The sequence below is a fragment of the Diadema antillarum genome, unplaced genomic scaffold (genome assembly GCF_040938485.1).
Source record: "Diadema antillarum isolate AM-2024a unplaced genomic scaffold, OU_Dant_1.0 seq00001392_RagTag, whole genome shotgun sequence".
In the NCBI taxonomy this organism is placed as follows: Eukaryota; Metazoa; Echinodermata; class Echinoidea; order Diadematoida; family Diadematidae; genus Diadema; species Diadema antillarum.
In genome coordinates, this window is record NW_027272147.1 from 22,529 (window position 1) to 46,674 (window position 24,146).

At 37.2% G+C, this 24,146-nt stretch overlaps 1 pseudogene; it reads right to left on the bottom strand.

Annotated features, from left to right (window-relative positions):
* Positions 1-24,146, bottom strand: part of LOC139708967 (uncharacterized) — a 70,714-nt pseudogene that overhangs the window by 21,951 nt on the left and 24,617 nt on the right.

A 24,146-nucleotide genomic window follows, 5' to 3' on the forward strand; every position in this document is an offset into this window, starting at 1 on the left:
ACTTGTCTCTCCTCCCTTGTCTGGTGGTGTATAATGAGATGTCAGCGGTGATCCCAATGTCCACCTCCAACCCACATCAACCAAAAACTGATTGGCAACATTTTATCTTGGAGGTGACCCCCATGACCTCCCCAAAAATTGAAACATGGTGTTCACGTGTGGCGCATGTGGTGGGTCACAGAGGGGAAATGAGAGCAGTGTCTGCCGTCTCCATCTCCATTTGTTTGAGTAATCAACCATGAAGGAGGAGATTGGAGGAGGAGGAGGAGGAGGGGTTTAAAGGGATCGTATAGTTTTGGTTAAGATCTAACTTCAGGTTTCTAACATTTTTTTCGTGAGATAATGAGAATCCTCCCATGAAATATGAAAGAACATGCAATTTTAAGAGTAATACAGTGTTATGTGTTAGTTGAATACAGTGTTTATTTGATGAAAACCAGTTTTCAAATGGCTGAGATATCCCAAAACAGAGCAATCCTATTAAAGGTGGGGCCACCGTTTATATGGATCGCTTTGTTTTACTTTGTTTTGGGGACGTCTCAACCATTCCAATAGCGATTTTCATTATACAAATTCCTCTAATAGAATGGTATGCTCTGTATTATTTCGTAAGTGGTTTCTTGGTATCTCGCAGAAAGTTAAAAACCCATTCCTCATCTCCATCAATACTATACCATCCCTTTAATGTCTACCAAACTGGAACATCAGCTGCCTCCGTGAAGGGCACCGGAAAAGATGCAGGCCTAAAATGTCTTCCAAACAGATGCTGAAATTCAGCATTGATAAAATCCATCGACATAAGCCAATCAGTGCTCACTCGAGCATGGGTTCAGAAAAATGAAGGTTTCCGGGTTTATGTCTTGATTTTTGTCTACACTCTCTCTTGACTTTTACTCTGAATTTTCTGATTTCATGTTTCCTTTTATTTTAGACTGGTATTCCCTAGCAAGAATAGTTCTCCTTTAACTAAAGTGACAGTGAGTTTAGACAAGGCCATATCAACACACAAACAAATGACAAAGTGAAACTTTCCATCACAGCCAGCCAAATGTTTCATACTGGCCATAAATCAAGCACTTGATACCAAGGTCAATGCACTTTGGGCTCCAAACTCCAATTTCAGTTTTCCTCCATACCCATCATGTGCTGCATTTCTTGCCATGATAACTTCAATCAAGTGATGAAGTAATACTCTTTTTGGCACATTAGCAAAACAGTCAAAAAGATTTGAAAAAGCATAATTTAACCCATAGGAAGATAAAACTGCAGTTTTGACTTGCATCATCTTGGCAATGGATCAAGTACTTGTATCATTTCTCATTAAACAAACCTTCTCAAAACAGATATCAGCAAGCCAAATGTTTCAAGGGGTTGGTTTACTGCTCTATGCCTCTGACCTGCATAAATATGGATCCATTATACCTTTTTTCCTGGAGTGGGGACTGGAGAGTATGAGGGGGAAAGAGATATCTCTGTGGGGACTTTGTGCTAAGTGGAGTACTTACAAATCACACACACATGTTTCACAAACTTAACAGTGTCCTGACATAATTCATATGACATTCATCCCTTCTGACAGCGATTCCTCCGACATCTTCAGATCATGATGTACCTTGTATCAGGGCAATTACCCCCCCCCCCTCTCTCCCCCCTCTCAACCCCCCCCCCCCCCCCCAATTATTGGTCTAATAGTGATATTGTTAGAATAAAGATTAGGGTTCAGGTTAGGGTTAGAGTTTGGGTTAGGGTTTGGATTCTGTTCAGGATTAGGATTAGGGTTAGGGTGAGGGGAAGGGTTTGGGGTAATTGTGCAGGGGGTAATTGTCCTAGGCCCATTTACCTCATTAGAATTGGGTTTTCTTTCTCACTTTTACTGCCATAAACATCCAATGGTGCAACAAATGTCAGAGATGCGATCTTTATCTCCTTGCAACTACATTACTGCTATCTCCAGGTAACAATGATGAATAGTGACAAACCCTGCAGTGAGATTAGGTCCCAAGGAAATTCGGGAGAGATATTATCAATTTTACGATTGACCGCCCACACTACGGCACGTGACCATCGCAACTACATACAGTAATATGAAGAGTTTAATTGCAAAATGAGCTAAGCACCATTTTTAAACATTTCAAAGTAAGTCCATCATCAGATAGAGCAAAATGAAACCTTTCCAGTAATACCTCACTTGTGACATAACAAGGAATATTCTAGAAGTTATGATTAAAAATATCCTGTATTTTTTTAATTATTTCCTTTGTTTTTTAGCAGCTTTAATCACAAATATCTCAACTTAACAAGAATAGAGTTAGCTCATTTTGCAATATAACTCTTCATACACATGTAAGAAGAGGAATGGTGTCTTCCCTCATAAATATTCACCAAATTTCCCTCTTTTGAAGTAAAATAAGCAAAAACATTCTATATTCTTTTCAACTAAGTATTGTCGCATTGTGACAACTTTATTAGTGATGTTGCCTTTTCAGGGAGTAGTGCCAGTAGATAGACTACCAATTTTTAAAAATGGAAGTTTTGACCATAAATCTAATGGAGAGTTATGACATCAATATCTAATCAAATTTACATTTTATGAAGGCATGTGGAACACTATCAAATTTCATAATTTCCTTTATGTCGGATTTTCATAATACACTTGATGAAATTATCACTTTGTTTGATTTAACTCCATTCTTTAAACCAAATTTTACCATAAGGTGGCATTTATGCTGAGTTATGTGATAATTAAATATCACAAACAAAAAAATTATACAATCATAACATATATAAAACAGATATAAATGGATGCATATTTCATATGATGTATCAAGATATCTCAGCTTAGTCAAGACATTGTAAGTAAATAGAGCAGCTGATAGTTTCCCTTATAAAGATGACGGTAAGAAATTAATATTCCATGCCTTCGCTTCATGATTACATTCCACCGTGATCTTATCAAGTAAGAAGTCAAAGCATTTCAGGTTACGTGGCATCCCAAATTCAAAACACAACATGGCTGGTCTTTGATAAAAACAGGGTGCATTGATGCTTTCGCAGAAAACTAATCAAATGAAATGGCATAAACACCAATAGACAGCATGGATGTATTATTTATCTAGAGCATTTGATTCATATACTGAAATTGAAGAATACTATGAGGTCTCAGAAATTGTCAAAAGAATATTAACAACATCATTGTTAAACCCCAGACAATTCACTGTAAATTTGAATCCATCCCCACTGCTGTGATAAATGTCACATTTACATGAAATGAAAGATTAGGGCAAACAGTTCTTGGAAAGCCTTGTGAAGGACTGCTTCCGCCCTTTTACTGCTTGTCCATTTTTTATAAAAACATATAAAGGGTTTGATTGCAAAATGAGTTAAGTCCATTCTTAACAAATTGAGAAATTTGCATTGAACCTGTTAAAAACGAGGAAATTAATAAGAACATATGAGATATTTTCAATCATAACTTTACAAAAATTCCTTGTTATGCAACAAGTTAGGTACGATAGGAAAAGGTTTTATTTTGTTCTATCTGATGATGGAATTACTTCAAAATGTTTAAAAATGTAGCTTATCCTGTTTTGCGCAGATTATTGCAAATGTCAATAACTACAGTAAACATATCAACAAGAGAGATGCTAAAAGCTGATTGGTTGGTTACCAAGCTCCTGTTTTGGTGAGTGCAGTCATTGCATGCTGCAATAGTTGTAAATTATAAGTGCTACGGGGTATAGAACTTCAGTGCAGATATGTAAATGACATTTCATTGAGAATAATGCTAAGCAGCAAAACCACATCTATGATGCAGCTCTAAAGTGATTGCATTTGAAATTCTGATCTGATTATACACAATTACTGCCAAATGGATACAAGTACTATCTAATGCAGCATAAAAATTGAAACGTATATTATCCATTCACACACCAAACTGGATCCCAAACAAGCTTCATGGGGTAAGAGAAAAACATTTTCCTTATGTCTGTGGAATAGCCAGAAGATGATAAATTACTGGTACAAACTAGCACAGGATTGGAAATTAATGAATCTTGATCTGTTTTCATGGTATCAATGCAACTGAAGTGGACAAAGACATTGCAACAGTTCCTGGAAAGTGACAATGACAGCAGCATAAAAACTCCACAAAATTGGCTGAAAATATGCAGCCAATTACTGTAATACCCCAATGTTGCAGACATTACTGTTGGGAAAAAATAAACTGCAAAATGAGATGATGCAACTGAAAATATTCTAATAAATTTATGAAGAGAATATAAAGAGTTTATATCTTTGCTAACTTTCCACTAAATCATAAAGTTAAAAAAATAGAACTACACGTAAATAACTGGATAGTTTTATGAAGAATGGTATCATGCTGTTTGACTTAAAACTTCAACACCAATTTTCTCAACACTGCCATTAACTATCTACTGCCTACTTTCTTACTATATCTGTCATAGGTTTTTTTTTTTAAAGGAAATCAGAAAATTGTACAGCATTGAAACGCTGCAAGGCTAAAAAATGAAGCAATACAAAACTCAGAATTGATTTCCTTTTTTCAATTCCATCAGGCTTTCATAGCAAAATTTGCCATACCATCAATTTATAATCATTTGCAAATGAAAAACATTTTCCCACAATGTTTTTATCTCTTTTGATGACGAAATTGTATCTCGAATTAGAAAAACTAAACAGGTGCAATGCATATTGTTGAAAAACTATAAACTTCTATTCTAGTGAGCTGTTCAGTATGTAGTATACATGTCTACTTCACATGAACTGGAAAGGCATTGAGGTGACATCAGAATAAATGTCTTTATACATGATTTTGCATTTATGCTAACCTAGTAAAACATGTTTAGAAAATAGCCAATCATAAACATGATTTGCATTCCTGTTACACCTTTAAAGAGAAAATTGGCAACCATGAATGCACCCTTTCGTGCACTTTGAATTCGCATCATGAACACTGTTGATATCAAAATAAGTCTGGGATGCAACCGTGTTTTGAACTACACACATTTCAAAAGTCTGATAATGGCCCAAAAAGTTCAACATAAACACACCCTAAGAATCACAAGGGGGATGGACACACACACAAACCACACACACTCCCACCAATCATCCTAGGAATTATCTGATTCCCTTGAGACTTGAACCCAGGACCTGTCATGTCTGAGAAAGGTACTCTACCATTGCACCTCTTTGTTTACACCCCTAGACCCGGCCCTCCTTCGGCATTCCTCCCTAATAACATCTTTCATGCTGTAACATTAACGTTAGTCTACACATTTCTGTCCCTTTCCCCAAAACCTGAGTTACATTCACTCATCAATATGTGTGCGTGTCTACAATAAAACCCCAAGACTTGAGATCAAGGTATAGTAAGCAGGGTCTGTGTGGTACATTTATGACAATGAGCTGTGGTAACATCAGTACGCCAGCAAATTACCACCTCTTTCATATTATTGGACAGATTATGATTACAAGTTGAGTTTTCAGAGTACAGAACCTAAAGTGTTTCCAGTGTGAACCTTGTGCGTACGATATCCAGAACACTACTGCAGTCCATTGCAGTAATCGTTCAAAACATACAGTAATTCCTCAAAACAACTTTGTAATGAAATAGATCATATTGAAGATGTGATACATTATTGGTCAATTCTTTATGTCCATACCAATGACTATACAACTTCCTATCTTTTTCTCAACTCTTAAAACTGTCCCAATTCTCTCTCCCTCTCAATCTTTCTCCCTCTCTCTTGCTCTCTCTTTATCTATCTATCTCTCTATCCATCTATCTCTTTCTCTCTCTCTTTTTCTATCTATCATTTTCTATCTATCTATCTATCTACCTATCTATCTATCTATCTATCTCCTTCTCTCTCTCTTTTCCTCTCTATCTATCAAGCTATCTATCTATTTATTTACAATGTATCTATCTATCTATCTCTCACCATATCCCTCTTTCTTTCTTCCTATTTATCTACAAATATCTGTCTTTGTTTTTGACACATAAAATGTTTTAAATGTACTTTATAAATGATATCGTTTTACACAGCCACTGGCACGTCAAACCTGACTAATTCTAGGGAATACCAGGCCTGAATTCTTGGATCTGACACACACACACATGGCACACACAGTCGCAGACATGTGCTATTAGTCTCTAGCGGTGAAGGGGGTCACGCTGCCCTCGCTCTTTGGGTCCCGGGGAATGCCTTCATCTGCACGTTCACCAGTCCCAGAGGGGGGAGAGCTGATTTACAATGTGTGAGTACACATCTCTACAATCTCTCCATTCTTCAGCACCTTTTCTCTCCGTTTTTCTTTTTTTTTTCTCTACATCACCCCAAGTCTAGGAAAGCTTTGTGTGCACAGAAGGTCTTCAAACAGTGTGGATAAAAATGTAAATAGAAAACTTGGTGGTGAGATGAGAGAATAGGCTAAATTTATTCAATGGAAAAGAAAAGAACTGATGAATATTTTGGACATTCTCACACATTCTAACATAGACTGTAGTATAAAGTTTAATTGACACAGATGGAGAATTAGCGGGATATGTTAAAACACATTCCTAATTAAACTTTACTGTAATGCAAACCTGCACATCCACTGTTTAAACTTGCATATATGATTTTGATAAGTTTGTTTTTCTTTTATAAAATCACATGATCAGTCTCCTCTGCCTGTTCAATCAGAAGTTGCCAACTTTAAAATGATTCTTATATGTATTGTCTCCTGTTCTTTGACACCCAATACTCAAACTTATTATACTGTAACCTTTACATTCAACTGGCATTTGCCTTCTGTTGTCATATATTTACAAGCATGAATTTGTGGTATCTGTAATTCAATAATTCTTTCATTTTGCTAGTGTGTCTCTACCTTTCTCCATCACTTTCTAAAATTTGACACATTTCCTGGATAATTTCACCATTTTTCCACCCTCTTTATGCATACTCCCCATCCTGTGATAAAAGTGGTTCCACCCAAAACTGCAGTAAAATGATATGCAAATGGCAAGATAATGAATAAACCTTGAAAGTGCAAACTTTAAGTAGGAACGCACTTTTCTGTTGACCCCCTCCTGTCAACCTACTTTCAACAGACTCTCTTCATTGCTATCAATGAGAAATTTGACACATCATGAAATATTGTTACAGAAAAAAGCCATTATTTTCACTCACAATCCAGTAGGTGGGCACAGAATTCACCCCTCCTATATCTAGTGTCCTTGTCATATAGATGTAGTTCAATCAATTTTGGCCCCACAGGCAGTACTAACAGGCTGCAATAACCATTAAATGGTGATCACTTTCAACCACCATATGAATACTTATCAAATCTATCACAAACCTGCTGATTCAAAATGTCATCGCTTGGTTTAAATTATCATTCACATGTCCATCCTATGAATGATTCCTAAAACCTTGTCCTTGAAACGAAATGAAATTGTATCTTCTTCATTGGCTTGCTTGATTACATCTCCATGATAAAAGCACCTTAATTATCTGGCAATGACTGCCTATATTCTCATGCTATCTTCATATTACCATGAAAATGATTTATATTCACATATAAATTTCAGAGCTTTTTTTCCATTGTGAAACTTGAAGTCATATTCAAACTTTCTGTCATCAATATTTTTTGTTTGACAAGGAATTTTATAGAGAAGGTGGAAGGAGTTATAGCTTTGTAGGTCAGTTTAGAACAAAGATTGAAGTCACCCAAATGCAGGATTCTATGTATTTCTAAACATTACATTACAAAATTAAGAAGTGGAAAAGACGATAGTCATTATCATTTTGTACACAATATTTATGTTTCATCTCCTGAGAAAGTGTACATGAAGATGAGGTTTATCTGGTTATTGTTTATTTCATGTTACAAAGGAAAAGTGGGAAATAGGTATTTATGACCTTTAACCCTTTGTTGCTTGGACTGTTCACAGGAACTAGTGTACAATGTATTTGTGTGTATTTGTGTGATGATTTCTACGATCATAGGCCCGTGTCTATGTGTGTGACGTGAATTTCTTTGCCTGGGTCATAACCTCCCATTCATGTGTTTGTATAGCACACTCAGTATTACTGCCTCATAGATCTTATAATACCATAAAAATGGATATTTTTGCATTTTGGAAATTTTTGCACATTCTGTACTATACATGCAACTAACAATGAAACAAAAGTGCACTAATTCTTTGCTTGTTATAAGTAACATTATTTCATATATTTGATTCCACAAAATCAAAAACACATAAAAATTGTTTTACCTGGGCGAGCACACACACAAAAATAATTATCTCATTTGAAAACAACAGGTTAACACAACTCGAAGCAAAAATCATTAACTAATATAAAAATGCAGTAACTGCTGCTGTGAGGGATCAAAACCATCCCTGGCTATTGGGCAGAAGCTTGATAGTCTAGTGGATATAATGTCTGTCAAGCAAATCAGGAGATCATGGGTTCAAATCTCACTACCAGAGTATATATGCCCATGATTTTTATCATGGCTATCACTCAAAAACATTGAAGAGTTGGGGTGTGTTTAGTGTATGTTGATGAAAGGCAATTTGTCTATCAGTTGCAGCAGTGAACCGTATGTCCCAAAAAAAATTACAACGGGACCCTTCGCAATGATAACTTTAAAAATAATGAATCAATCAAAATACAATTTCAGGGTATGAAACTGTACCTTATTACCCACATCTTGCAGAAAACCCCATCCCATTTGCTTCAGTGGTCAAAGAGAAATGAGGATTTTTGTAGAGCATGTCAGGAATCCCTTCCTTCCAAGTTCTGTCCATTGTGTTCACACATTAATATGCAGTTCCAAGAGCATCCAAGTGCTAAACTTGGAAGAATCACATCCACGACATGCTTCACAGCTATTCACATTTCTCTGTGACCACTTAACCAAATTGAATGGGGTTTTCTGCACAATAAAGGTACGATATCATATTTTTGTAGACCCTGAAATAGCATTCAGACAGTTTAATCATATTGGAAGTTTTCAATGCAAAAATCTGATTGTAATTTTTTTTTAGGACATACTGTATAAAGTGCTAATGAATTTCTCTGCTTACCTTGTTAGGCATATGAAGAGGGACTCCCTTCTTGAGGAAGGCTAATGCTGTCTCCGGGTGACCACACTGTGAGGCAATGTGCATCAGTGTGCTGCCATCTTTAGTCCTGGCTGAGACGTTGGCTTTAAACTTGTCCACCAAGAGTTCCACCACTCCTGTGTGTCCATTCTCTGCTGCTATATGAAGAGGTGACCGGTCCAGCTACGATGGACGATAATGATACAACAATGTCACCATGATAGCACACAGAACTGTGCAAACATACTGTATATGCCATATATTTCGCGAGTCAAAATTTTCGGGAATCGGGAATTTCCAACGATTTAGCGAGTGGTTAAATTCACGATCGTGGAGTCCTGTACTGAGCGGAGAAGTGTACACATGTACATAACATTCACATCGGGATCAGAGTCAATATTTTCGCGTGTCTTTAATTTCGTGAATAGTACCTGACTCGCGAAATTTGCGAAAATAAAAACCTCGCGAAATATTTGCCATATACAGTATAAGAGTGCCCCCCCCCCAAAAAAAAAAAAAGACAATACTGTATAAGTGGAAATTTTCATGGTGTTCAAATTTTCGTGCATTTCAAGCCACCAGAAACTAGTGCAAAAATAAAAGCACTCGAATATTTTTGCTTGCCATATGTTCCAGTAGTTGATGTCTGGATTCTGCGGAATTAAAACACATGAAACTATTCTTACCCCACCGAGTGCAAAAAATAAGTGTGCAAAAATATCCGCTTTTACAGTATGCCCATTTACATTACATGGAACATGACACGGACCAATATCTTTTACAAAGCTTGAGCGAGAGAGATATTTAAATCCTTGAATGCCATACATCTTGACAATAAGTCCTTTAGTTTTCCTGTGAGGTAGCCCAAAATTAGTGCACAGCTTAACATTATTCCATTAATTTCATTATTTAGAATTACGATTTTACCCAATAAATTACTGTTATTGATCAGAGCACTAACAGGAAAAGAAATAGCAGAAGTTTACACAAGAAAAATTATCTGGTTTTGAAAAGATTCCTGAATCAACTAATCTAATTTCTATGATATTCACAGAGGTGTCTTCCCTTTTCCACTACTCCAAAACCCCACAAAGATCAATTTTAGTCCTTACTTAGCAAGTGTAAAACATAAGTATTTCTTTTTCCATGAAGCAAGCTGAAATACTCTTAGAATAACTGACAAAACACTAGCTGAGTCCTTCAGGACTATTACAGATATCTAAAATAGAAATTGATAAAATGTGACCCGCTACAACAGAAGGCTCCGAAAGTCGGGGGAGGACAATTTTTTGAAAATGGCATGACATTATTCCCTTACTCTTCTACTTTAATTTCATATATAGCACAACTCATCAAAGTACTCGGTTGCGGAGATATCTATGATTTTATTAGCGCATGTCAATTAGTTGAAGAAATTCGAGTTTCGAGAAAAACTCCTTCAAAGTTTTCCTTCCGACGCTATCATGATCTACTACAAAAGGCTCCAAAAGTCGGGGGAGGACAATTTTCTGAAAATGGCATGACATTATTCCCTTACTCTTCTAATGTAATTTCATATATAGCACAACTCATAAAAGTACTCGGTTGCGGGGATATCAATGATTTTATTAGTGCATGTCAAGTAGTTCAAGAAATTAGAGTTTCGAGAAAAACTCCTTCAAAGTTTTCCTTCCGACGCTATCATGATCAAGGGGAGGTGAGACAGTTTTCACTGCTTGACAATAGAAGGCATGCTCCTAGCAACCTCTACGATGTTCATTCAAGCTTTGCGCCAGCGGTCTACACATGACCAATCAATAAATCAGAATGCCACGCACTGACCAATAAGATCACTCCCTCGTTGCTAGGGGCGGAGTCTAGCTGCGGCACTAAATCCTAATCTTCGGACATGTTTCTGTTACATTGAAAGTCGGAAAGTCATGGCCCGGAAAAATGCTAATTTCTTGCCTTTCCTTTGATCATTCAATTTAAAAATTTTGGCAGATGATAGACAAAACATTAGACTACAAAATTATGCCAAAAGCAGAAATCTGGTTGTTTTGACCAATTTTGATGGTGTGACTTCAAACTTGATTTTCTCGGCTCAGCCGTCAGCAACTTTAGGATCCTTTTGTTGTAGCGGGTCACAAATGTAAAATTTGCCAAGCACTGTAACACGCCAAATGTCACTTGCCAGAGAAAGTAATATAGATCGGTGAGATTTGTTTTTTATCATAGCCCTGAAAAAAGATGGCAATTTTAGTCCCGAGATGATAGGAAAACACTGAAGGATTATAAGAATTCAAATGAAATACAGAAAAAGGAACAAAATTTCTCAATAAGGCTGAACTCATTGGTTGATTGAGACAGAGTAGATGCCATTTTCAGATGGAACTAGTGTCAAAGTGATAGAATTTGAAGATTGTAGAATGTTCCCAATCTTCTTCCCTCTTTTTTTTTGACAAGAAAAACCTGTTTCAATGTCAACCCAGTTGAAAATCAATACTTGTGGCTGGCAGAGCCGAGCAAGAGTAAACATTTTCATGAGAGGACGACCAGCTTGGGCTAAAATGACATTAAGTGCTTGGAATCCTTGGACTCACCTTGTCATAAATGTTGGGGTTAGCTTTCATCTGGTAGAGGAACTTGAGTGCTGTCTCATCTCCCGTCATGGCTGATATATGGAGCGGTGTGTGGCCATCACCCTGTGGGCAATCAGGCATGTTGAAAGCTCACACAAAACGCCAAGTACAGAAAGCTGAAATTCTTGCCTTGTGTGAACAGCTCTGTATCATATTTTTCTCTCCTGAAAACCCAAATACTCTTGTGCACTCAATTATTTTCAAGTTACAAATGTATGTGAGTGGACAAAAGCAAATAATGTGTCTTTAGTTATCTAGAAAACTACGTACCAATATATGCTTGTTAGTAATAAATCAAATAATTCAAATATGGATATTTCTTTTGGGGAAACTGTCCTAAAAAGTGTTTCATATGTAAAAATTTGTAGAAATTACAGCAGATGGCTTTTTTTTTGGGGGGGGGGGAGGGATTTCATATTGATTAGGTCTGTAAAATTAACAAACAAAAGAAACCTAGAATTCTTGCCCTGTGTGAGTAGTCCTGCAGTATAGATTGTGCCTGAGCAGACAGGATCTTTCACACTGACAGTAAACATCATGATGATAATACAATTATGACATTGTGGAATTCTGGTATTCCGATATTTTGAAGTTCCAAGAAACTATGCCAAGAGCTACCTGGAATTATTAGCAGACAAATCACATCTCAGAGGAACATGATTCTTCTACATTTATGCGAAGCTTTGAAAATAATTTGTAGTGAGAACTCTCCCTGCAGAAAAAAAGGTCACTTATTATCTAATATGACTACAACTCAATGCCTAGGCTCCTTCCCATGACAATATGTGAAACAAGGAGGTACATGTATCATACACCTCCTTGTCATGAAGTGATATGCTGTTTTATCATAATCCCCTTCGTATTAGGGATTTCAATTCAGAAGGACAGTTATGAATTACCAAGAATAAGGCATAGAAGTATTCCTTTGAACCTACAAAATGTACAACTCATTTGTAATTGGGTGGTGAAGGTGATGGAATGTAAATTTTTGCATCTAAACAGTTTTAACAAAATTCATCAAACTGTAATTCCAGACATGAAACAGGTTAACAACAAGAAGTTTTCCACATAGGAAGGCTGATTTTGTAACAACCTTCTATCCAAAGATAACCTCTCCCCTAACTTACCCCCTGTACCCTGAAACCTCAATCCTCAGCAAGATTTGGGAACATAAATCATATAGGGGAAGGAAATATAGAGTTATATTCTCTTTTTGTATGAGTATAAAAACCTACATTCTTGAGGTCCACGGGACTCCCACAGTCAACAAAGAGTTTGATGCAATCCAGGTCCTTCTTGCGGCAGGCGATGTGGAGGGCCGTGTCTCCATTTCCATCCTTGGAGTGTTTCAGCTGATCCTCCTTGAAGTTTGACAGGAGTTCTTTACACACCGCGATGTTGGATGCCTGGACTGCCAGGAACAGGGGTATCGCTCCATCCTGCAGGAGACGAAGAGACATTGAATTCTTACAGTGGTTCTGATGTAATTCCCAAATCAAAGGATAAGTTCACCTTGATAGACATGTGGGTTGAGTGAATGCAGCAGTGATAGTAGAACACGTCAGTGAGAGTTTGAGGAAAATCGGACAATCTGTTCAAAAGTTATGAATTTTTGAAGTTTCTGCTCAGTCACGGCTGGATAAGAAGACTACTATAGCTTGTGATGTCACATGTGTACAACAATATAAAGAAAGTGTAAAGAAAATTAAACATATTTTCACTTTTCTTGCATGACAAAAGAACAATTGACTTCTCTCTTTCAGAAGGCAAGGGGAATAATATTACCCTTAACATACATCAATGACAATTCAAAGAAATGTGCACTTTATTCAAAAAGTAAAGTTTCGTGAAATTATCTTTTGATTTTCCTTATATCATTCTACACATGTGACATCATACACTGTAGTAGTCTTCTCATCCAGCAGTGATTGCGCAGATACTAATAAAAATTCATAACTTTTGAACGGATTGTTGGATTTTCCTAAAACTTTCACTGATGTGTTCTACTAATATTGTTGCATTCACTCAATCCACACATGTATACATGTACATGAAGGTGGACTTGTCCTTTAACCCTTACGAACCTCTATTCACTAAAGGGAGCACTAAATATCACAAAATCTAATCTCTTTAAATTAATGACTCTTGCATTGAGTTGATTGTATTGTAACTGATGGACAAATCGTCCTTCATTGACTTAAAAATACATGGATTATTCAGTGTTTTAGTATTAGCCATGATAAAAATCATGGCCATACACATTCAGGTTGGACTTGAACCAACGACATCCTGATTGCTAGACAGGAGTCATATCCACTGGACTACGGATCTTCAGCCCAATACCAAGTGATGGTTAGGACCTCTTCAAAAGCGCATACTGTGTGTTTATTCATCAGACATGACGCCTGTCTATAGCAATCAGGGGTCATTGGTTCAAGTCCAAGCTGAGTATGTGCACCGATGATTTCCACCATAGCTTCATGTATTACTTTAACACTGAATAATCATATATTTACATCAACAGAGCATGGCCGGCGGAACCGTGGGGGGCCGGGGCCCCCACACTTTTTGTGCACCATACAAAGGAATACATAAAGTGTCAGCACTTTGGGCCCCCACACACTTTTTTTTTACCCGGAAGTACGTAAGTAGCACTAAATAGAAATAGATAGAGATCTTGAAGTGTGAGCGCGGTAAAGTTATGTTTTTCTACTGAAGACCTTTATTTGTTATTGTTTATTTGTTTTTGAGCTGAGGACCTTCTTCATTTTTTTTTTTTTTTGCTTGTCAGCTGAAGAAACCCGGAAATGGAAGGGGAGAGATGAGCTGAGGACCTTTTTTTTTTTTTTTTTTCGCTTGCTAGCTCATGAAACCTGGAAGTGGGCCCCCACACTTTTGAAAACGCTCTGCTGGGCCTGTAGAGGGCACTTAATCAATCAACTGCAATATCATGCTTTTTATCATATTGATTATGTACCTTAATGGAAGTAGAGTGGGATAAAGTGATACAAGTATGATCTTAGCCAGACAAAGAATAAATACATTTTCATAAAGGCTACCGGCAATCCACGTGAGCACACTACACAGAAACTCACGTGTACAGGCAGCTGAATGTGTGATTATTTCATGTTATTTGTAAGAGGCAGGGACAAGTAAGGCAGGGCCTGAAAGGTTTATTTGATAAATTATGACCTCATCACGCAAACTTCAAATGTTGCATTTTTCCCCCACAAAGTGCAATTTCCTATCTATTATGTTCAATCACTCAATACATTATGAAGAGGAGAGTCTCCTATTGAAAGCAACTCTGAAACAGCCCTATTACATTAGCAAAATGATATCTCCAGATTTTTTTGATTCTTTTTAATATACTCCAGGGTCATTGTACTTTAACTGCGCAGCAGTTTGCTCATAATGTTTGCATTAATGATGCCTAGAGCCATCAGTGAGGAACATCATAGTAAAGTACATGAAAGGTATAACGGATGTGCTGCAGAATTCATAAAACAAGTAATGCCCAGTAAAACCACCACCATGCCACTGTCTTATAAATACAAAACAAAACAGATTTCACACTAATGAAAAACTGGGGCATTACTTGTGCCTGCCTACTCCGAGCCAATCACAAATAGATCCACAAAAGGAAAACATGATGATCGATGCCGGAATAATACCAGAATTATCATCAAATATTCCTAGAGAAGAACAGAAGTAATCAGGCTAATGTACAGAGGACAAAAGTGGACTATAGTATCACCCATTATCCTGCCTTTGCAGGGGAGGAACGATGTCAATATATCAGGATTATCAGAAGTCACGGAGCTTAGGAGACTGATACATTTGAGCAGTGATTTTCCATGACTCTGAATGTCGTTACCAGGGACTGACTGCACAAGTCATGCCCACTGTCACAGGGCTCTGCTGTCTTCTGGTTGTTAGTCTTTTACTGCCAGACTAAAATAGCTAATACTTTCTCTTCCTTCTTTCATTTCCATGATGGGAGGGAGATATCTTTAATCCCCTTCTTATACTTGACGATAAGTCGGCACATAGTTCCAGCAGTTCTGCTGCATTACAGACACAGTTTGCTGACCACTAGTACCATAGTTTTATTGATTAAACATTGTTCTTGGTATGAATTTAACATATTCTAGATTATATGCAGACCAAAGAGTTGATCATGTGATCCTCTTCACTTTCCTATAAACCAGCACACTTATGAACCTAAGGGAGAGATACCATTATTTTCTTGATAAATACTACATAATATCTTGACTTATCAAATTGTTAAAATACAATGGTCCTATAAAGCACTTTCTTGCTGTCTTTGTTCATATTATATCTTCTTTAATTGGAGAGAATAGGTTTGGCTCCAAATCATTCACTAACTCCCGAGGTTTTTCATACAATAACAAATGTGACAATGAAGGATGTTTCTATATCAAAACGCATGTCTCAGTAAGGCTGATCAACTTGGATATGTCAGCTTTTTAATTCTAAGAACAGAAGAGTTTTAAAGAAATTGTCACGTTTCTGTCAGATCATAATGGCCAGATTTTGATGTCTCGTCATTACTTTCCTTTTACATTGTACATGTATATATTGTAAGATACTACTGCCACTGTTTGCCATTAAGTACCGATTGTCTTACTTATTCGATTGTTGTTGTTTTTTTGTTAACTGTCGTTGTTTGCTTTATGAAGTTCATTATATGTACATAGTATTTATATGCTTTCTGTATGACATCTTTATTTATGGCTTTGTTTAGCCATAAAACATTTACTTGTTTGTTATTCTTCCATGCCCCCTGGCGGGGCCGTTCAAGAATAAAATTCATTGTCATTGTCATTGTCATTGTCATTGTCATTGTCAGGTCTGCAATTACAAAGAGGTAACACAGGGTCTAGTTCACAAAGACTAGTTCTTTTTACTCCCTCAAACAAGACTCGAAGTCAAGGAACTGAGAGGTAATAACAATGGGGTCAAAGGTCGTCAGTGAATGAATGAACCCTGGCTGGAATGTGACACTGCTGGAGGGTGCACCACTTCTCACCTTTATCACGCAGATCAACATCACCATCTTTCCACAAATCCCCTCCGAACATCGATTCAAACATCACAGCTGCCACTTTGCATTGGCTCCGTCATACGAATGGATGGCCCAAATTGGAGTAGCCACATTCACCCCTCATTACTTTGACCTCCTCCCCCTTCCCCCCTCCTTCACCTCTCCCCCTCCCCCCCCCCCCCCCCCCTCTCTATTCCTTTTAAACCCCTACGCACTGATCTGTAAGGACAGCAGAATGACGAGATATATTAGCCCACTTTCCAGGCCTGATCTGAGGTCGTGTTAAACCCAATGCATTGTTGTCAGATCCAATTAGATCTAAAAGACACTAATGGTACAGGGAGGATCGTATGGACGCATCTGGGAAACTAAGAGCACAAAACAATAACAAAAAAAATTAGGTGAAGAGAATTATATGATAGTATTATTATAGCCCACATGAAAGATATTTCTGTTTAAGGGAATGAGATCTTTCTTAAAATAGAAAAATTGAATAGATCAGGGGCTGATTTCAACACCGTGGAGGCTCTATTCCAACCCCAAGCCCCTCTCTACCTATCCCCCTTCACTCTATTCAGAGATGGTAGCTTTTCATTTATACATTCATTCATTCATTCATTCATTCATTCATTCATTCATTCATTCATTCATACATTCATTAATTCATTCATACATTCATTTATACATTCATTCATTCATTCATTCATACATTCATTCATTCATATATTCATTCATTCATTCATTCATTCATTCATTCATTCATACATTCATTCATACATTCATACATTCATTCATTCATTCATTCATTCATTCATTCATTCATACATTCATTCATACATTCATACATTCATTCATTCATTCATTCATCAATTCATTCATCTACAGTGAAACCCTGTCATAACACGGTCCATGGGGCCATCGTTATCACCCTGTTGTAGCCAGTTCCTCATTATAACTGTACATCACACTAAAAACAAAGGAAACATAAACATGGAGTCACACACATGTACCAATCGATAAAAAACAAATAATTATGAATAGTCTTTGCATTGCTATTACATATCATTATTACATGGACCATTATCAGTGCAAAAATTAAAAGGAATCACCTGTGAGTTAATACAAAAAAGAACAGAAAAAAATCAACAGATTTCTTCTCATGTGTTGTACATGCGTTTTTGAAAAAGCATGGCAAGGTCGAATTCGTGATCCTTTCTATGCCTATACCTCTTCCTAACGTATTGAACCATACAGAAAGAATGAACATTTCCGTTTTTGAAATACAATATAAAATGCTAATGAACAAAATCAGATTGTATTACATGCACTTCTTTAATCTGAACATGGGCACAAGCATAGTAACAACTAACATGCATTATTCAACTTATTTCATGCTGTTGGTGCCCAGCGAGATTGTAATGATTTCATGAATTATTTCAGCTGTTAATCATTTACTATTTCCAGGTATTTTAAGCTGTTGGTACCCAGCAGGACTGCTATGATTTCCTGAATTATTTCAGCTGTAAACTCTCTTCGCATTTTGAACATGCATTCTTGAAAGGTACACGACAGGGTTGAATTCCTGATCTTTTTTACACCTATCTCTTACTCATAGTATTGGAACATTCTGAAGAAATGAAATATTCATTTGTGATCTGCAGTGTAAAATGATACAAAAAAAAAATCAGATTGTATCATACACTTGTGTTTGTTACTTTTTCTAAACATCGGCACGAGTATCATGCATTATTCAACTTATTTTACACTGCTGGCGACAAGCAGGATCGCAATGATTTCATGACTTATTTTAGCTGAAATCTTTTACTTATGTAGCGCATGTAGGCCTGCAAGCCAATGTTTACTAACCAGCAAAACAACTGGAAGTCTGAACTAAGATGGAAAGGATGTGATGAGCTCCACATGCATACCAATACATGTATTCTACCATGTTCTGCCACCAGTTCATTTCATAGGATAAAAAGTTTTTGAATGAGCATTTTTTTTTTTCATGTTACAACTAATTTGAGCTGATTATCAAGTACGAGTATCTCACAAGAAATAAAATAAAAAATCAAAGGATTTTATGTTCAACATTGGACAGTATTTGTGTGTCTCATCGCATGGTTTATAAGAAAACATGGAAAGAATGTTACTCAGTTATTTGTCACTGATAATGGAGGGTAAAGAGGGATAACCACAGGACAACTGAGCCTAGCATGTCTGCTTCTTCTTCCCACTGCAAATATAGTTCATGTAGAGAGCAGCATGGGGATCACTACAATGCACATATTACATGTGTTTATGAACATACAGTAATGTGCAGTATGTGTTCAGCACAGACTCTGCAGAACAGGAAAGAGAATAAAAATGTATTTTACAAACACAAGGATAGCATGAATTCCTTTTTCAGTGTGTCACTGTGATGTCACACATTTAAAATTGAAAGCAGCAGGTCAAAAGAAAAATGGAACCTCGTGATTGTATCTGATCAAATTGCTTTAACCCGTTGAGGATGGGCTGATTTTGCTACTACACACATTTCCTATAACCACTTGCCCGAGTATACTCGGGACTTGTCCTGAACAGGTTAATATGTTTTCCTTAAATCATGATGCACCAAAAATGTCCTAATTACAACTGGAATCTCATTATAACTGACCTCGTTGTAACCAATCTGTTCTGCCATAGGTTTACCATTCACACAAAGAAAAATGGGACCGAAGTAATGACTTTTAATATTAAAATCGGACCCTCGTTATAAGCTAACATGAACTTGTTATAACGGTGTTTCACTGTATTTGATGATGGAGGCTATCCTAACCCTCTCTACCTGCCCCCCCCCCCCTTCCTGGCTTAAATCTACTCAGAGATGGTAGCTATTCATTCATTCATTCATTCATTCATTCATTCATTCATTCATTCATTCATTCATTCATTCATTCATTCACTCACTCATTCATTCATTCATTCATTCATTCATTCATTCATTCATTCATTCATTCATTCATTCATTCATTCATTCAGTCATTCAGTCAGTCAGTCAGTCAGTCAGTCATCTATTCAATGCTGTAAAGGAGGCTTTCCCAATACTCACAGACTTCAAATGGTAGCTTTTCATTCATTCATTCATTTATCATTCATTCATTCATTCTTTCATTTGTTCATGCAGTCAGTCAGTCATTTGTTCATTCATTCATTTATTTTTCATTCATTCATTTGTTCATTCATTTATTCATTCAATCAGCCATTTATCAAATGCTGTAAAGGAGGCTATCTCAACCCCAAGCCCCTCTCTACCCACCTCCCCCCCCCCCCTTTACTCTACTCAGAGATGGTAGCTTTTCGTTCGTTCGTTCGTTCATTCGTTCATTCATTCATTCCTTCAATCATCATTCGTTCATTCATCATTCATCATCATTCATTCGTTCGTTCGTTCGTTCGTTCGTTCGTTCGTTCGTTCATTCATTCATTCATTCCTTCAATCATCTATCCAATGTTGTGAAGATCGCTATCCAAACCCCAAGCCCCCTCTACCTGCTACCCCTTCCCCTTTGCTCCACTCAACTCACAGGTGGTAGCTTCTCATGAATAAATGAATGAATACATCCAGTCTCCTATTGTTGTATGCATGGATGGGTCGTATAAAAATAGGAACAAAATGTGAAGGGGGCGGACTTTGGATTGCACAACATTCCAAATGAAATACTCACAGACTTCAAACTTTGTCATCATCACAATGTTGGATAGAATCATGTAAATGCTGGTCATGCTTCAGTTCCCACATCATGACAAAACATCACCTGTATATCTATTGACTTAGGCCTTTAATTTCAGAGAACACGAATGATTCATCTTATATAGATCACACTCTACACCAGGATGTTAGCTGTTCACTTATCCATGTCTGAAAATTTGGCTCATACCTCAAACACAAACATGCATATGAACTAGTAATACACTCTAAAAATGCAAATGTTGAATCAACATTTAAAAGGGCCTAGGAGTGACAGCATTTTTGAAGTGTTGCATCCAACTTTTAAAATAACATTTTAAATGTTGAATCTAGCAGAAAAACCAACACTTTGAAAATGTTGTCACTCCTCGGCCCATTTAAATGCTGATTCAATATTTGTGTGTTTAGAGTGTATACAAATATGAGTTTTAAGCTGAACTACAGATAAAAGAGCATACTACACACATTGTACAAATGCTACAATTAAAAAGGAAGTTTGCATAAGCCACAACCTCACCCCCCCCCCCCCCAAAAAAAAGTAATAATAATATTTTTTTTTTAATCAAGCATTAAGGCAGTGAGGAAAAATATTCTAATGAAGGTTAAAAAATAAACTTTGTCCCATTAATGTAACAAGATTTCAAACAAATATCAAAGTGGAACATTTGCTTAAACACACAGATATTTCAGTATTCACAGACCACATGTGGTATGTTGATACAGGGAGGTGGGAAGATGCCACCTCCCTGGGTGATATATAATAATAAAGCCCTATCATGCTCACAGGGATCCACATTCTTGTTTGTTTTTTGTTCCCCCCCTCCCCCCCCCCCCCCCAATTGATCATGCCTAATTTATGAGCTCAAAGATTCTCACAGCTTGCCATCATCATGTTATCCTTTACCTGTCATATATGGAGGTGAAGACAAAATATGAATTTCTATTTTTGGGTTATATCTCTGATATCACTGGTAAGAAGATATTCACCAGGTGATGCTTCACAGAGCCTAAAATATCCCTGGTGGTATCTGGTGATACGATGAAAAAAAAAAGTTTGATCATAAAATGGTTGACGTGCCATTCCTAGACATTTTCAGGGAAGTCTGTTATCAGATAGAACAGAATAATACCTTCCCAGTGATACCTTACTTGTTACAAATAAACAAATAATGTCCCATATTTTCTTAGTATTTTCTTTGTTTTTAACAGCTTTGTTTGCAAATATCTCAAATCAACAAGTATGGAGTTAACTCCTTTTGTAATCAAACACATCAAATGAAACTAGGGTCAGAGAGGGTTCTATATCATCTTCCTCCTTACCGCATCTTTTGCCAGCCGTGCCTCTCGTCCCGAGATCCTGAGAAGATGTTGGACCAGGGAGAGACCCCCACTACTCCTCGCTGAGGCCATGTGTAACGGGAGCTGGTTCTGGATCTAAGATGATGGGGAGAAGAGGAGGAGCATCAATCCACGTTAACATGTCACAGCCACAAGCAATCTCACCCCACGGTGATTCCATTCCACAAAAGTGACAGAGGAGCTGAGAATACCCTTCCAGATCTCATGGCATACACAACTTTTGTTAACACTAGATTGATTGTACGAATACAATACTGGCATTCTTCAGAACAGAGGGAGAAAAATTGCTCTTGGCAGTGTCAATCAGCTCCAAATATCAAAAATTCAAACAAAACTTGCCAGAAAACAGACAAGAGTTTGAAAAGGGTGTTACAAAATGCGAGCACCTCTCAGACATAAACATTAGCATAATTATGTACTGTAAAACAAACATTTTTTTTTTGCTATACCTATAAAATTACCAACCATCAGTTTTGCAACAGAAAATACACCACTCAATCTGTAACACAATGTAAATGCAGTAAGAATATTTACAGAGAGAGAAAAAATGGCTTTCTCTTCTGCTGTTACTCAGCTGAAAACTTGAAATCGGATGGAAGTGTATTCAATCTAATGAAATCATCATAATCTGTGGATAATGAGGCATATTTGTCCTTTTTCTCTGTTCTCAAATTTGCCTGAAGAATACACAATTTCAGTATTTACAGTAAAATATTTTACACATATATGCAGATATAGTGTGTAGTTAACATTCCAAAAGGGATTTCCATGCAGACAACATAGCTGCAGTCAACTCTGTAGAGTCCCCTGTACCTGTCCAAGTACAGTGACGGATCAAGAGGGGGGCGCACGGGGCGCATGCCCCCCTCTTTATTTTTGGTCAAAACAAAAGAAATAAAAAGAAAAAAATGGGGGAGGGGTGCCTGCGCCCCCTTTAACCCGTTGAGGACGAGTCCCGAGTATACTTGGGCAGGTGTCTATGGCAAATGCGTGTTGTAGCAAAATCAAACCGTCCTCAACGGGTTAATTTTGCAAAGGCGCCTCCCCTTTACGGAATTCCTGGATCCGCCCCTGAAGTATACTTGGGACTTGTCTCCAGTGGGGTAAGTAAAAAATCATGGGGTACAAGCAACCCATCTGCCTACCACACAAATCAAAAGACTCAATTATGTATGTCAGGAAACCTCGTCACCATTTTATCAGTCCTGGACTGTTTGACTTGCACACTAATTATTTACTCTGGTAAAAGTACTTGAAATGGACAACATCATATATCATCTACCGGGAATGGCCACTGATACTTGAAGCTGTCATTTCTTGGTACAAGAATGAATGACAAATATTAGTGTTTGCATCTCAACGTCAAAGACTCTCATCACGGGTTCCAACATAGCAACCAAAGATAGCAATGTGGTTCATGGATGCCTAGCTCTCAAAGTGCTTTTTGGGGGAAAAAGTTACTGAATAACCAATCTCTTGACATATCTCAATCAGAAATTGACTTGCTCGTACCGTGGACCTACAACACCGTTGCAGGTCCATGCTCGTACCAACATCTTTAGAGCTGGTGAGATACTTTTCCTGCTATAAGAATGCTATAAAAATGAAAAAACAAACATGCACATACACGGTGTGCCTCTACCGTAACTGCATTGCCATGATGAATTAATATGGACAAATTTAACTTCAGCCTCAAGCACCTACCAGCTCTATTTAATCAGCTTACTGCGTAGAAGACACACCAATTTCAAAAGTTTACAAACTCAGTAGCTATAGTCCACACAGCTATACAATAGGGCTAGGGTCTGAGCACATATTTGATTTGCCATTGATTTTCGATGGCAATACACACAAATTACACAGTCTACCTCTCTGCTATGGTTACCGTTATCACGTTCATACTCGTTGCCATTGTGGACTGACAAAAATAGGATCATGTCTTCGAGGGAGACATTTTTTTTAAGAAGGCTGGACATGTCAAGAGCCATGAGATGCTATCATGGTCTGCACAACAATAGCAGACTTTGTTTGTTAGCAAACACACCAGTCTTCATTCTAATCACCTTTAGGTATGTTTGCCTCTATTGCAGAGAATAAGTGGGTACTTGGTTTTAAACATAATCTTCCACATGTTATATAAAAATATTGTCTTCTTGATATCACCATCTTTGTTTCCCAAAAAGGCCTAATATTTTCAATTTATATTTTGGCAAAAATTTTTGCTCAAAAGCAAACATCTAGTAGGGCCTA